At 34.0% G+C, this 13,284-nt stretch overlaps 1 protein-coding gene across 1 annotated transcript in view; it reads left to right on the top strand.

Annotated features, from left to right (window-relative positions):
- Window positions 1-13,284, top strand: part of TMEM156 (transmembrane protein 156) — a 39,782-nt gene that overhangs the window by 1,798 nt on the left and 24,700 nt on the right. The gene's annotated exons all lie outside the window — the stretch shown is intronic.

Genomic DNA, 13,284 nt, shown 5'->3' on the forward strand with positions numbered 1-13,284 from the left:
GGGTCTCGAACCCATGGGCTCAGGCAATTCACTCACCTCAGCCTCCCAAAGGCACGGGATTACAGGCTGAGCCACCAAGCCCGGCTTCGTATGTCTTCTTTTGAGAAGTGTCTATTCATGTCCTCTGCCCATTTTTTAATAGGACTATTTGGTTTTGTTTTTCCTTTCAGTTCATTTGAGTTCCTTATAGATCCTGATGTTAGACCTTTGTTACATGCATAATTTGCAAATATTTTTTTCCCATTTTGTGAACTGTCTCTTTATTCTCTTGATGGTTTCTTTTGCTATGCAAAAGCTTTTCAGTTTGATGGGGTCCCGTTTGTCTCTCTTATCTTTTATGGCACATGCTTTTGGGGATTTGATCAAGAATTCATTACCTACTCCACTATGCACAAGGATGTCTCTTTTGTTTTCTTCTAAGATTTTTATAGTTTGAGGTTTTACGTTTAGGTCTTTGACCCATTTTGAGTTGATTTTTGTATATGGCGATAGGGGTCTTAATTCATTCTTCTGCATGTGGTCAGTCAGTTTTCCCAGCACCATTTGCTGAATAAGGTCAGTCTCATCTCCCCAGTGGTTGTTACTGATGTCTTTGTTAAAGATGAGTTGGTTGAGAGCTTGAGTTTTTGCTTCCAGAATCTCTGTCCTGTTCCATTGGTCTATATGCCTGTTCTTGTACCAGTACCAGGTTTTGATTATTGTAGCCCTATGGTAAAGTTTAAAGTCTGGAGGTGCAATACTTCCCTCTTTGTTCTTCTTGGTAAGGATTGTTTTGGCTATTCAAGCTCTTTTTGCTGCCATATGAATTTCTGTATTGTCATTTCCAGGTCTGAGAAGAATATTGGTAATTTTATGAGAATTGTGTTGAATCTGTAAATTGCCTTGGGTAGGATAGACATCTTTCAGAGAAATGCAAATCAAAACCACAGTGAGATACCATCTTACCCTAGTAAGGATGACCATAATTAATTAATCAAAAAATAATAGATGCTGGCATGGAGTAAAGGGGGTGCTTCTACACTGTTGGTGGGAGTGTAAACCAGTTCGACCTCCATGGAAAATAGTATGGTGCTATCTAAAGGAACTAGAAATTGACCTTCCATATGATCTAGGAAGCCCCCTCCTGGGAATTTACCTGGAGAAATACAGATCATTCTACAAAAAAGACACCTTCGCATGCATGTTTATTGCTGCATTATTCACAATAGCAAAAAAACGGAACCAACCCCACTGCCTATCAAAAATAGACTGGATAAAGAAAATGTGGTACATATACACAATGGAGCATTACACAGCCATAAAGAAGGACAAAATCATGGATGTCTCAGCAAAGTAGATGGAATTGGAGGTAATCATTCTTAGTGACCTATCACAGAAACAACCAAACACCACATGTTCTCACTCATAAGAGGAACCTGAACATTAACCACAATAACACAAGGGAGGGATCGGCAGTTGTGGAACACAGTGGTCGTGCGGGGGACACGTAACAACACAAAGGGCATCTGATCTTAAACCAGGGGAAGTGAGGACCAGTTGGAGGCCCAAACTTCACTTTCACATACATTACATATATACCTAATCCTGACTTGTACCCCACATCTATATAATAAAATAAAGTTTTAAAAGTTTTCCTTTTTCAGGCAGATGCATTGTTCTTTTAGTTCTTGTTTCTCAACTTGTGAAGCATGGCCTTTTGGGGCAGTGATAAGCAGACAAAAAGACATCTCACAGGGAGTGACAGGTGAGAGACTTAGTGGCCCTTTGTTTCTGTGGGTAGAAGAGATCTTATCAAGTCCACCTTAGTCAAACTTCCTTGTCCTAATAGTAACCTGTCGGTTCTTCTGCATCTTGACAATCAACCAGCAATTATTTTGAGGTTTGTTCTTTCACTTTCATAACTCAGAACTTCAGCTCCAAATACTAGCTTCCCAAACTTAAAGCAGCTGATTTTCTTTTCCTGATTCAAGAATAGCATAAATATTTCTCCAAACTCTTTTTGGCGTCGATGGATTTTTTTTTTTTTAAAGAAATTGGTCTTTCTTGTTGCCCATGCTGGCCTCAACCTGCTGGGCTCAAGCTATCTTCCTGCTTCATTCTCTAGAAGCTAGAGCTATAGGTATGCAACCACTCCCAGCTGGATTTCTTTGGAAATTTTGTTTCAAAGGAACGCTAGCTGGAGTCCACAAAAATGTATGAAAACCACTCTTTTCTTCTGTATTTAGTGATAGAAGGAATTCAGAGCCACTGTAAACAAAAAATTGATTATTAGGCAAAATGTTTTACATGCAATCATGTAATAATAATGTTTTATATTTTTTAAATGGTTTATGGATCATGAGGAACATGATCTTACAGCCTAATTTAATATAGTCCTGCATTGATTAAATTAAGGAGACTTGAGCATCATCGTTTTTAAAAATTCATTTTTAATCACATACTAGTTGGCCTATGAAATTAGTTGACTTGTCAACCAATGTGTTTCATAAACTAAAGTATCAGTAAAAGTATTTGATGATAAGCTAAGAATATTCCAGAAGTACTAAAATTAACTTGTGAAGTTCCCTGTCTAGCCTTACTCTATCAATTACTTGTCTTTTTTTCATTTTTTTCTTATGTTCTATTCACTTTAACTTCTAAGATAAATATTGCAAAATAATTTTTACTTATAAATTATTCACTGATACCTTGTCTTTAACATGTCAGATGAATTCAAAAGGAATCTTAATGAGGGATAATATATTCACGAATTTATATAGATTTGATTACAAAATAATAAAACATCTGAAGTTCTAAGTTAAAAATAGAGCACTGTGTTTGATCATTTCTCATCAAGAATGTATCTGAGCCTCTGAATAATCATTCGTAGGAATATTCAATTATCACAATTACATAGTAAGCTATTTAGTCTAATGTTACCAAAGAGGAACTTCTTCAACATTGTTTGAGACTTTTAATGAGTTTTCATTGGATATGTATTATTTGCAGGACAACCTATTCTACAGAAGCATTTTTAACCTTTCAGTTAATTTAAAAGGCAGCTAAGACACAATAGTTAATGTAGTGGTTTGATATACTTGTATTGCATGTAGATCATAGAAATACAAAAAGGATTGGTGAATATATTTTGATTCAGAGCTACTTGCAATTAAGAGAGCTAGGTTGCTACCAAATAACAGATTTTATCAACCTGTGTTTGTTGAAAGTACAGTATTTAAGAGAGAAACTTGGTTAATCCTCATGTGATATTTAATTTGTTTATTCTTTCACTTATCAATATCAATAGTGCTAGGAGCCTGGGCTACAAAAATGAAAGGCAAGGCAAATCTTTCTTCAAGGAGATTTCAGTCAGGGAGAAAACTATCAAACAAGTAAATAAAAAACCCTAATCACTAAAATAGAGATGTAAAAAATATGCAATGGTACATAAGCGACCTATTACAGAAACAACAGAATACCGCATGTTCTCACTCATAAGTAGGGTCTGAATATTTCAGACATCTCGGGGAGGATGTTCTTTCTATTTCTACTTGCAAAGAGAAATAGCCATCACTCTTGGAATGATCACCTAATATTCCTCCTTACCTGCTTATAGAAGCACTTTTCAAGAGAAGCAATGATTATTATTACTGATTTTTAAATAACATGTTCTCATATCAATATCTCCAAAGTTCCTAGAACTGGAAATTACAGTGAGTTATACAAGTGTACTCCCAATGATTCGTGGCTATGCAGGACAGGAATAGCACAGATGAAAACACCTCAAATCTAATTTTATCTAGCTATTTTGACTCCCTCACTGTCTTTTAAGAGCCAAACTGACATAAACCATGTTTACCAGCTTTCATTTCTCCTTCTGTTTCACACTTTCTGATGGAAATGGTAATATAATGAGCAGTGAAACTGAAGAAAACAAAGGATAAAGGAATTTTAAATACTTAGAAACTATAGGATAAACCCTGATGTATATGAGCATATGCACAATATTTATGTGTATATTATAAAGACCAGTATATCAGGATAACTGCAATGAATTTCCTTAAAGTGTTATTTTAGCTCTCAAAAATGAGTACTTTATTTTCTTCTTATTGACTGGTTTGTAAAAATTTGACCAGTAATCCCCAATAAGTTTTGCCGTATAGCCTTATGACTATTTAACAATATGTTAAGACTTTAACAAATACTCATGTTTACGTGTACTGGGTACCAGCTATTACACATGTAATGATTCATTTTAATTCATTAAATATTTTAACTCGCTCATAGTGAAGCATCATTCTAAAGAAAACATGTTCTGAAAATATTCAGAAAGAAGAAATAAAACTAGATGGATAAATTTACTAGTCATAAGATTTTACTTCCTACTGAATTTTCTGAATCATTATTGTTTTAAATAACTACTAATGGACACAATATTGGTATGTATATTTTATTGTATATTTTAAATATATTTTAATTATATTTTATATATATTATACATTACATGCAACTTATATTTTATAAATATACATGTATATATACATATATTATATATAAGATATAGTTATATATGTATAAATATGCATTTTATAAATACATATAAACAAAATGTGTATTTATATATCAAATTTATATATACATCGTAATATATGTATAACAAAAAATATAATGTGATTTTATATATAATTTTTATATTTATATATGTAATATATATAAAAATATCTATTTTTTTATTTGGGATTTCATTCTGTCACCCAGGTTGGAACTTAGTGGCACGTTCATGACTTAATACAGCATCCACCTCCTGGGCTCAGGAGATTCTTCTGCCTCAGCCTTCCGAGAAGCTGGAACTAGAGGCGCACACTACCACACCTGGATGATTTTTTTTTAGATTAGAAAATATAGTTTATTTAAAAGTAAGTCAGAGAGAGAGAGAGAGAGAGAGAGAAATAAAGAAAGAAAGAGAAAAAGAAAGAAAGAAAGAAGATTCATCTCCCCAAGGTAGGGAAGGGGGCCAAAGCCAGGAAATATGTACTAGCCATAGCTCAAAGAGCATATGGCCACACCATAGATTATAGCAAGGCAATGACTGTTTTTTTTGTAGCAATGAAGTCTTGCTATGTTGCCCAGGCTGGTCTTAAACTTCTGGCTTCCCAGTTAGGCCTCCCAAAGTGCTAGGATTATGGGTGTAAGCTACTGCACTCAGCTTGTGTTGTGTATATATTTTAGACAATATGTGCTGGCGAAAAAATGTGAATATAATCCTTTTCATTGCTTTGGCAGAACTGGCCTTATTCTGTCATCTGTGAGGTTACAATACAATACCTCCTGCTTAGGGTACTTTCTAACTACCTGTCTCATTGTTTTGGTGGTAAATGCTCTCTTAGTATATCTTTTTTTGCTTTTTAAATTTATTTTATTTTTTAAGAGAAGTGATGTCTCACTTTGTTGCCCAGGCTGAATTCTATCTAACTCTGGGCTCAAACAATCCTCCCATATCAGTATCTTTTTTGCTTTTATAGAAAAAAAGGACTTTCTTTAAAACATTCATACAGTGATATATCTTCTACTTACACTGTTATGTTTCTTTTCTCTTACTTATACTTTATCATCTATATAATTTACTGATTTATTATGCTTTTTTAAATTGTCTGACTTCTCCAAATAGAAAATAAGTTCTATGAAACTGAGGTTTTGTCTGTTTTGTTCACTGATGTATTTCAAGCAGTTAGGACAGTACCTATCACACTAGGGGACATTCAGTGAGTATCTGTTGATTGAGTAAATGTTCTGAGTCATATTATTAAGGAAGTGAAAAGAAAACATTCTTGAAGAAAGTGTTTCTTATCTGATTTTTACAACCATTTTGTGATTTAGGCAGGCCAGATGTTATCCTCATCTTATATTTTTAAAAGGTGAAACTTCATCAGAAAACTAGAAATTTTAGATTCTGCTGCAGCCTGTGAATTTAATTTCACAGACTATTTTACCTAAAAGCTATGTGTCTCTTTGCACTGAGACATTTTCCTGTCATTTTCTTTATCTATGAGGAATTTCATAATAAGAATTTACTTCTCTTATTTTGACAAGTAAAATGAGCAGTCTCTTATGTCTCAAACTGCCTTTCCAATACTTCTACAGAAGTTAAAAGTTACTAAAAACTTTGCCCCTTGCCTCCAGCAAACAGTTTAAATGATCTTCCCCAAATGTCCTATGAACAAATTCATATTCTTTCTAGACTCCTTTGCTCTTGATATGGTTAACATCATAGATACATCATCCTTACACAATATATTTTCCCCCTTTCTCACTCAATATTACCAGAGAGACTTCAACTATTAGCCCCAAAATTGAAATATAATTGAGTTTTTGCTATTGAAGTTGATACTTTTTTTGAGTTTATGATAATTGTTAAAGAGGCAGACCTATAACCATAGGAAAACAACATGTGTTTAAGAATGTCTCTGTAAATGAGGCAGCTAAACCATAAGGTTTCTCTTAACCTGGCAGCTAATATTTTTAAATTGCTCAATTATGCTACATCATACCCAGCAATGATGAAAGATTTTCTGAAACAATTGGCTATGTTTTTAACAGGCACAATTTGCATACAATAAAATGTAAAGATCCTAGGTGTTCTGTTTCATGAATTTTGACATGTGTGTGCACCTATATAACTACTATCACATACAAGATACAGATTTTCATCATTCCCATAAAGATGCCGCGTGCCCTTTCTTGTCAAATCTCTCTCTAGACCCCGAAGGCAACATCTGAGCTGCTTCACCATACAGTAGTTTTGTCCCTTCTTATATTTTACACAAATGAACTCATTACACAGTATCTATTATTGGTCTGGCTTCTTTCACTTAGCAGATTGTTTTTGAGATTCATTCAAGTTATTGAGTATATCAGCAATTTCTATCTTTTTTTTTTTTAATTGGAGTCTCACTCTGTTGCCTAGGCTGGAGTGCAGTGGCACACTTGCAGCCACCCCAGTGTCAACTTGCTGGGCTCTGGTGATCCTTCTGCCTCAGCTTTCCAAGTAGCCAAAACTATAGGTGCGTGCTACCACACCTGGCTAATTTTTTTAATATATTGTAGAGATGAGGCCTCGCCAAGTTGCCCAGGCTGGTCTTGTACCCATGGGATCAAGCAATCCTCTCGTCTCTGCCTCCCAAAGTACTGGGATTACAGGTATGAGCCATTGTGCCCAACCTTTTATTGACTGAAACAAACGTATTTTATACTTTGTATCTCATTATTCCAATACCTGAATTCTTTGAGGATCTGAGTCTGCTGTTTGTTGCTTCTGTTGACTCTGGTGTATTGAGACTTCATGTGTTTTATGATTTTTGATAATAGCTCCTGTTCCGAGGAATTTCATTTGAGAAATTATTTGAGGCCTGGTGTGAAGATGTTTTCCTCCAGAGAGGATTGGTGTTTCCTCGGGTGGGTGTCTAATATCTAAACACTTTCGGCCTCCCAAAGTGTTGGGATTATAGGCTGAGTCACTGAGTCCTGCCAATTTCTATCTTTTTATTGCTAAGTGCTGCATTATATAAATACATCACATTTCTCCCTTTATCCATTGTGTTGTTTCCAGTGTGGCTATTATAAATATGCTGCTATCAACATTATTATATAACTGTTTGTGTCAGCATATCCTATCAGTTTGATTGAATTACTATCTAGTAGTGGAATACCTGGGTGTCTTAATTAGGGCTGCTAGAACAAAATACCATGGACTGAGTTTCTTATAATCAACAGAAATTAATTACTCACAGTTCTGGAGGCTGGAAGTCTGAGATTCAGTTGCAGCATGATTGATTCTGGTGTGGAACCTCTTCTGGGATGCAAATTGCTGATTTCTCCTTGTATTCTCCCATGGCAGAAAGAGAGCTTGTTAGCTAATTCTCTGGTCTCTTCTTATAAGGATACTAATCCCTTTCATTAGGGTTCCACCCTCATGATCTAAATACCTTTCACAGACCCCATTTCCAAATACCATCATATTGGGATTAGGGTTTCAACATATACATTTTAGAGGGACACAAACATTCAGTCCATTGCACTGAGTATATTTAAGATTATAATAAGCTGCCAAATGCTTCTCTAAAGTGGTTCTACTAGCAATGTTCCTAGTAGCAACAAAATCTTATTTTCTCTAGTTTATATTTAATATACTGAAAAATAACACTTGGAATATGTATAGTGTGAAATAATCTGTTTCTTCCAAACATGGTGAGACAACTAGCTAACAGAGTAATAACCTAGGTCTTGGGAAAATGTGCGTTGACCTAGAGTAGTTTCTAGAATTTCTATTATCTGTCAAACAAAAATACTTTATTATAAACTTTCACTTATTTTTAAAGATCAATACACAGTTGAAATTTCTGTTGTTGTAGTCATACCCTGAAAAATACTCTTGCCACAAAATACCTAAAAATGTAATATAAAATATGTTTAAAACTTTAAAAATATATAGTTGAACTGATAAGAAACTCTTCAGAGGCAGAAAATGATTAGAAATTATAAACCACATGGGTAAGCAAGAGTGAACAAATAGTTACCTCAGGAGCATTTACAGTTCCCTGGTGGCCTAGAATTTTAATTTCATTAGGCCACACATTGGGGGACAAAAGGCAAAGCCTGAGACTGAGATACTAAAAAGTGATATGCTCCATAAAGCAGGACTCTAGGAAAAAAATCTGTCTGGTTGTGAGGAAAATTGTCTGTCTCCACTTTGGCTATATGTTGAGTAGAGAAAAAGCCTCCCTGAGAGTTTGTAAACACAGCTGGTCATAATTTAGATAGTGAGGGTCATTACCTGTGAGGTGTGAAAAGTCCAATCCAAGAAGGTATTTAAAGTGACTTTGGGTGAATGGTGCCATTAGACACTCACCTGAGAAAATTCAATCTTCTCTGGAGGAAAACATCTTCACACCAGGCCTCAAATAATTTCTCAAATGAAATTCCTAGGAACAGGAGCTATTATCAAAAATCATAAAACACACGAAGTCTCAATACACCAGAGTCAACAGAAGCAACAAACAGCAGAATCAGATCCTCAAAGAATTCAGGTATTGGAATTATGAGATATAAAGTATAAAACACGTTTGTTTCAGTAAATAAAAGGCTAGACACAATGGCTCATACCTGTAATCCCAGCACTTTGGAAGGCAGAGACTAGAGGATTGCCTGAGTCCACAGGTTCAGACCAGCCTGGGCAATTTGGTGAGACCTCGTCACTACAATAAATACAAAAATTATTTGAACTTGTTGGTGCATGCCTGTAGTTCCAGCTACTTGGAAGGGTAAGTCAGAAGGTTAAGCTGTGAGTAGGTCGAGGCTGTGGTGGCTGTGAGCATGCCACTGCATTCCAGCCTGGGTGACAGAGTGAGACTCTGACTCAATAAACAAACAAACAAACAAACAAACAAACAAACAGTGGCATCCAAAAGTATGAGTAAGTACAGAAGAATGTAAGTAGACTTATTTCACACCATTTACAAAACCAACTTGAAATGGATTAGAGATTTAAATGAAAGACCTGAAACAAACTAACGAACAAAAAAATACATTTCTTAAAAGATGTTATTGGCAATAGCAACAAAAAGTAAGATGCCCAGAAGAAAATGTAACATATGATAATATAAGACCATATTGGAGAAAATTTATTTTAAAAGTTTTTTGTAGTTCTTGTTGTAAAGGTCTTTCACTGCTCAAATAAATCAAGGATGATACTAATAAATAGAAAAACATGCCATGCTCATGGGTTGGAAGAATCAGTATTGCCAAGATGTCCATCCTACCCAAGGCAATTACACTCAATGCTATACCCATCAAATTACCAACATCATTTTTCACAGATGTGAAAATGACAATACAGAAATTTATAGGGAAACAAAAAAGAGCATAAATAGCCAAAATAATTCTCAGCAAAAGGAACAGAGCAGGAGAGATCACACTTTTATATTTAACTTTTATTACAAGGCTACAGTAATCAAGAGGGCATGGTATTGATACAGGAATAGGCACATAGACCAATGGAACAGGACAGAGATTCTGAAGCAAAAACATGGTCCCTCAATCAACTCATCTTCAACAAAGCCACTGATAACAATCACTGGGGTAAGAAGACCATATTTAGCAAACGGTGTTGGGAAAACTGGTTAACCACATGCAGAAGAGTAAAACGGACCCCTGCCTATCACCATATACAAAAATAAACTCAAAATGGATAGAGGACCTAAATGTAAAACCTCAAACTATAAGAATCCTAGAAGAAAATATAGGGAACACCCTTCAGGGCACTGGAGTCGGCAATGAATTCATGACCAAGTCCTCAAAAGCAAATATTACAAAAGCTCAGATACAGAGGTGGAACCTCATCAAACTGAAAAGCTTTTGCTGAGTGGTATTCCATTATATAGCTACATCAGGAGTTGTTTATGTATTCACTAATTGTTAGACATTTGAATTATTTCCAGTACTTGGCTACCATAAATTTTAAAAGCTTCCATAAAATTTCATGTACAAGTCTTTATGCGGACATATGTTTTCATTTCTTTTGTGTAAATTTCTAGGAGTGGAATTTTTGGGTCATATGGTAAGTATATGTTTAACTTATAAGAAAATCTGTTTTCCAAAGTGATTATACCATTTTACATTCCCACCAGCAATGTATGAGTTGCAGTTCATAGCAACATTATTCATAACAGCAAAAAATGGAAACAACACAAATGTTCACCGTCAGAAAAATGAATAAATAAATTGTAGTATATTCATTCATAAGGATACCACATATAAGTTCTATAGTCATCAATGTGACTAAAACATATTAAGCTGAAAAAAGCAAATCACAGTAGAATAATACAATATATTCCATATAAATATGTATATATTTCTAAAACATTCTGTGGTATAGGAGTGAGAAGGAGTGGGGAGTTTCAAAGATATTGGTAATATCCTGTTTCTTAATCTGAGTGTTAGGTACATGGGTGTTAGTTATTTTTATTATCCTTTAACTGACACAATGCATTTTAATATATACATATGTATTTAAGCACATATTATATATACATATATAATAGGCATTAAAAATAAAGATAGTAGATTTTTAAATTATTACTATCTACTTTTCTTTAAAAAGAGAAAATAATTGACTAGGACATTTGTCCTATATTGTTATGTATTTTTCTGATTCTGTTTTGTATTCTGTATACTTTCTCTGAGAGGTTGCAGTCTTAGCATTGGAGTAATTCTGGAATGCATTTGCATTTCTGAGAATGAGAATTTAGATGCTGGACTCCCATCAATATTAATGCCAGTAATTAAATTTATACATCCTTGTTTATGGAGATGAGACTATAGCCCACCTGATAGCAAAAATGATTGAGTATATTTATTACTTAAAATAATACCAAGGAAGGATGTGTCTTCTATTTATTCCATTTCCAATTGAATTATTTAAAGTTGAGGTTTAAAAATCAGAATAAAATGACCTCATAGACAAATATAAAGGATATGTCATCAGTTTTAGAAAGCTCAGTTGGTCACTTGTTAGATAAGAAGCCTGCAATATTGACAGTGAAAATTGCTCTATCTTCTTCGTGGTCATATCATAGCAATATAAATTCAAGAAGTTGAAAATTTCATAAAATGAAAAGTCCTAGTGAAGAAACTGGAAAGGTGGCAAGAAATAAGTTTTTCATGTATTTTAGTGATATTAAAAAAGTTATAGAATATTGAATTCTATCAGATGGTGCATTTCCATATCCTTCCTGGAGCATTATTACTGAAGGCAATTTTTAAAGTTACAGTTACAATTTGATTACAACTTTGGGTATAAATACATTGAGACATCATAAAATTGTGCATTTGAGTAAATTTTTTATACTTGGAAATTAAATATAAATTATTATAAAAGCAATTTTAAATATAGAAGGCCAGTCAATAAGCCTTTAATTTACCAAATAACAAAAAGATCATCACTAATTAAACACATATGAAATTACTATTAAAACACAAATTCCACAAAATAAAGTACTGTAATATCAATCACTAGTTTGATTTTCTTTCAAGTTTGAACCCAGATACATGACTAGGAGTAATCACTCTTCATTAAAAAAAATAAAGTAATTCCCTCATTTTGCTTCATAATATTTAGAAATCTTAAGAAATATATTTGCACCATATGGTTACATGAGAGATAATAAAGAAGCCACATAAAGTTGGAATTATCCATGTCAGTTATTTTTTTATGCTACAAAAGATTATCAGACTGAAAATATCTGAAAGATAGGTTACCTACTCCTTAGTTGATCATTATTGCTAAATAAGGATCCCCATTTTTTACATAGTAAGTTTTGATTAATTGTATGAATTAAATGACAAATGATTTTATCCTAAATGAAAGATGAAAATTAACTTAATTCAAAATATTTTGCATTTTAAATAATATACATTTGTACAAATTTCAAAAGTGTTTCTTATGTTCTATGCCACTTGATGCTACTGTAACTCCAAGAGATTAACCAGTTATTATCTCTATTTTTCTGGTGAGTAAACTAGATTTATGGAAATTGAGTGAATTGTCTAAGTGTCTTGGCTAATAACAGATCTAATATTAGAGTCTTCACCTTTTGTTTCTAAACTCAGTGTTCTTTCCATTATACCACCATTTCCATATCTAATGTTTCTCTTCAGATAAAAATACAAATTATGATGTCACCGTCTAGTAATGGTCACTCAAAGTTACCAGATGCTAATCCTCAGAACCTGTAAATGTTACATTATTTTAAAAAGGGTCTTTATAGATGTGAGTTAAGGATCTTGAGATGGGAGATTATTCTGGTGGACTAAATCCAATCACAAATGTCCTTGTAAGAGAGGCAGAGGGAGGTTTGATACAAACATAAAAGTAGAAAACAGAGACACAAAAGAGATGGCAATGTGACCACAGAGACAGAGACTAGAGGGATGCAGACACAGGTCAAGTTTGCCAACAACTACCAGAATCCGGAAGAGGGACAAGGAACAGGATTCATCCCTAGAGCCTTGAGAGGGAGCGCGATCTTGCAGACATCTTGATTTTCAACTGTTAAAACTAATGTCGACCTTTTTGACTTCTAGAACTCTGAGAGAATAAATTTCCCTTATTTTAAATTCCCAAGGTTGTGGTAACTTGTCACAGCAACCCTGGAAAACTAATACAGAGATAACTGTCCGAGTTTTTCATCCCTTGTTCAACTCCATAGAATTGCTTTGTGTTTCTATTTCGGAACAGATGGATTCAGAAGA

The sequence above is a fragment of the Carlito syrichta genome, unplaced genomic scaffold, assembly GCF_000164805.1.
Source record: "Carlito syrichta isolate Samal-C Ts95f unplaced genomic scaffold, Tarsius_syrichta-2.0.1 Scaffold274131, whole genome shotgun sequence".
Taxonomy (NCBI): domain Eukaryota; kingdom Metazoa; phylum Chordata; class Mammalia; order Primates; family Tarsiidae; genus Carlito; species Carlito syrichta.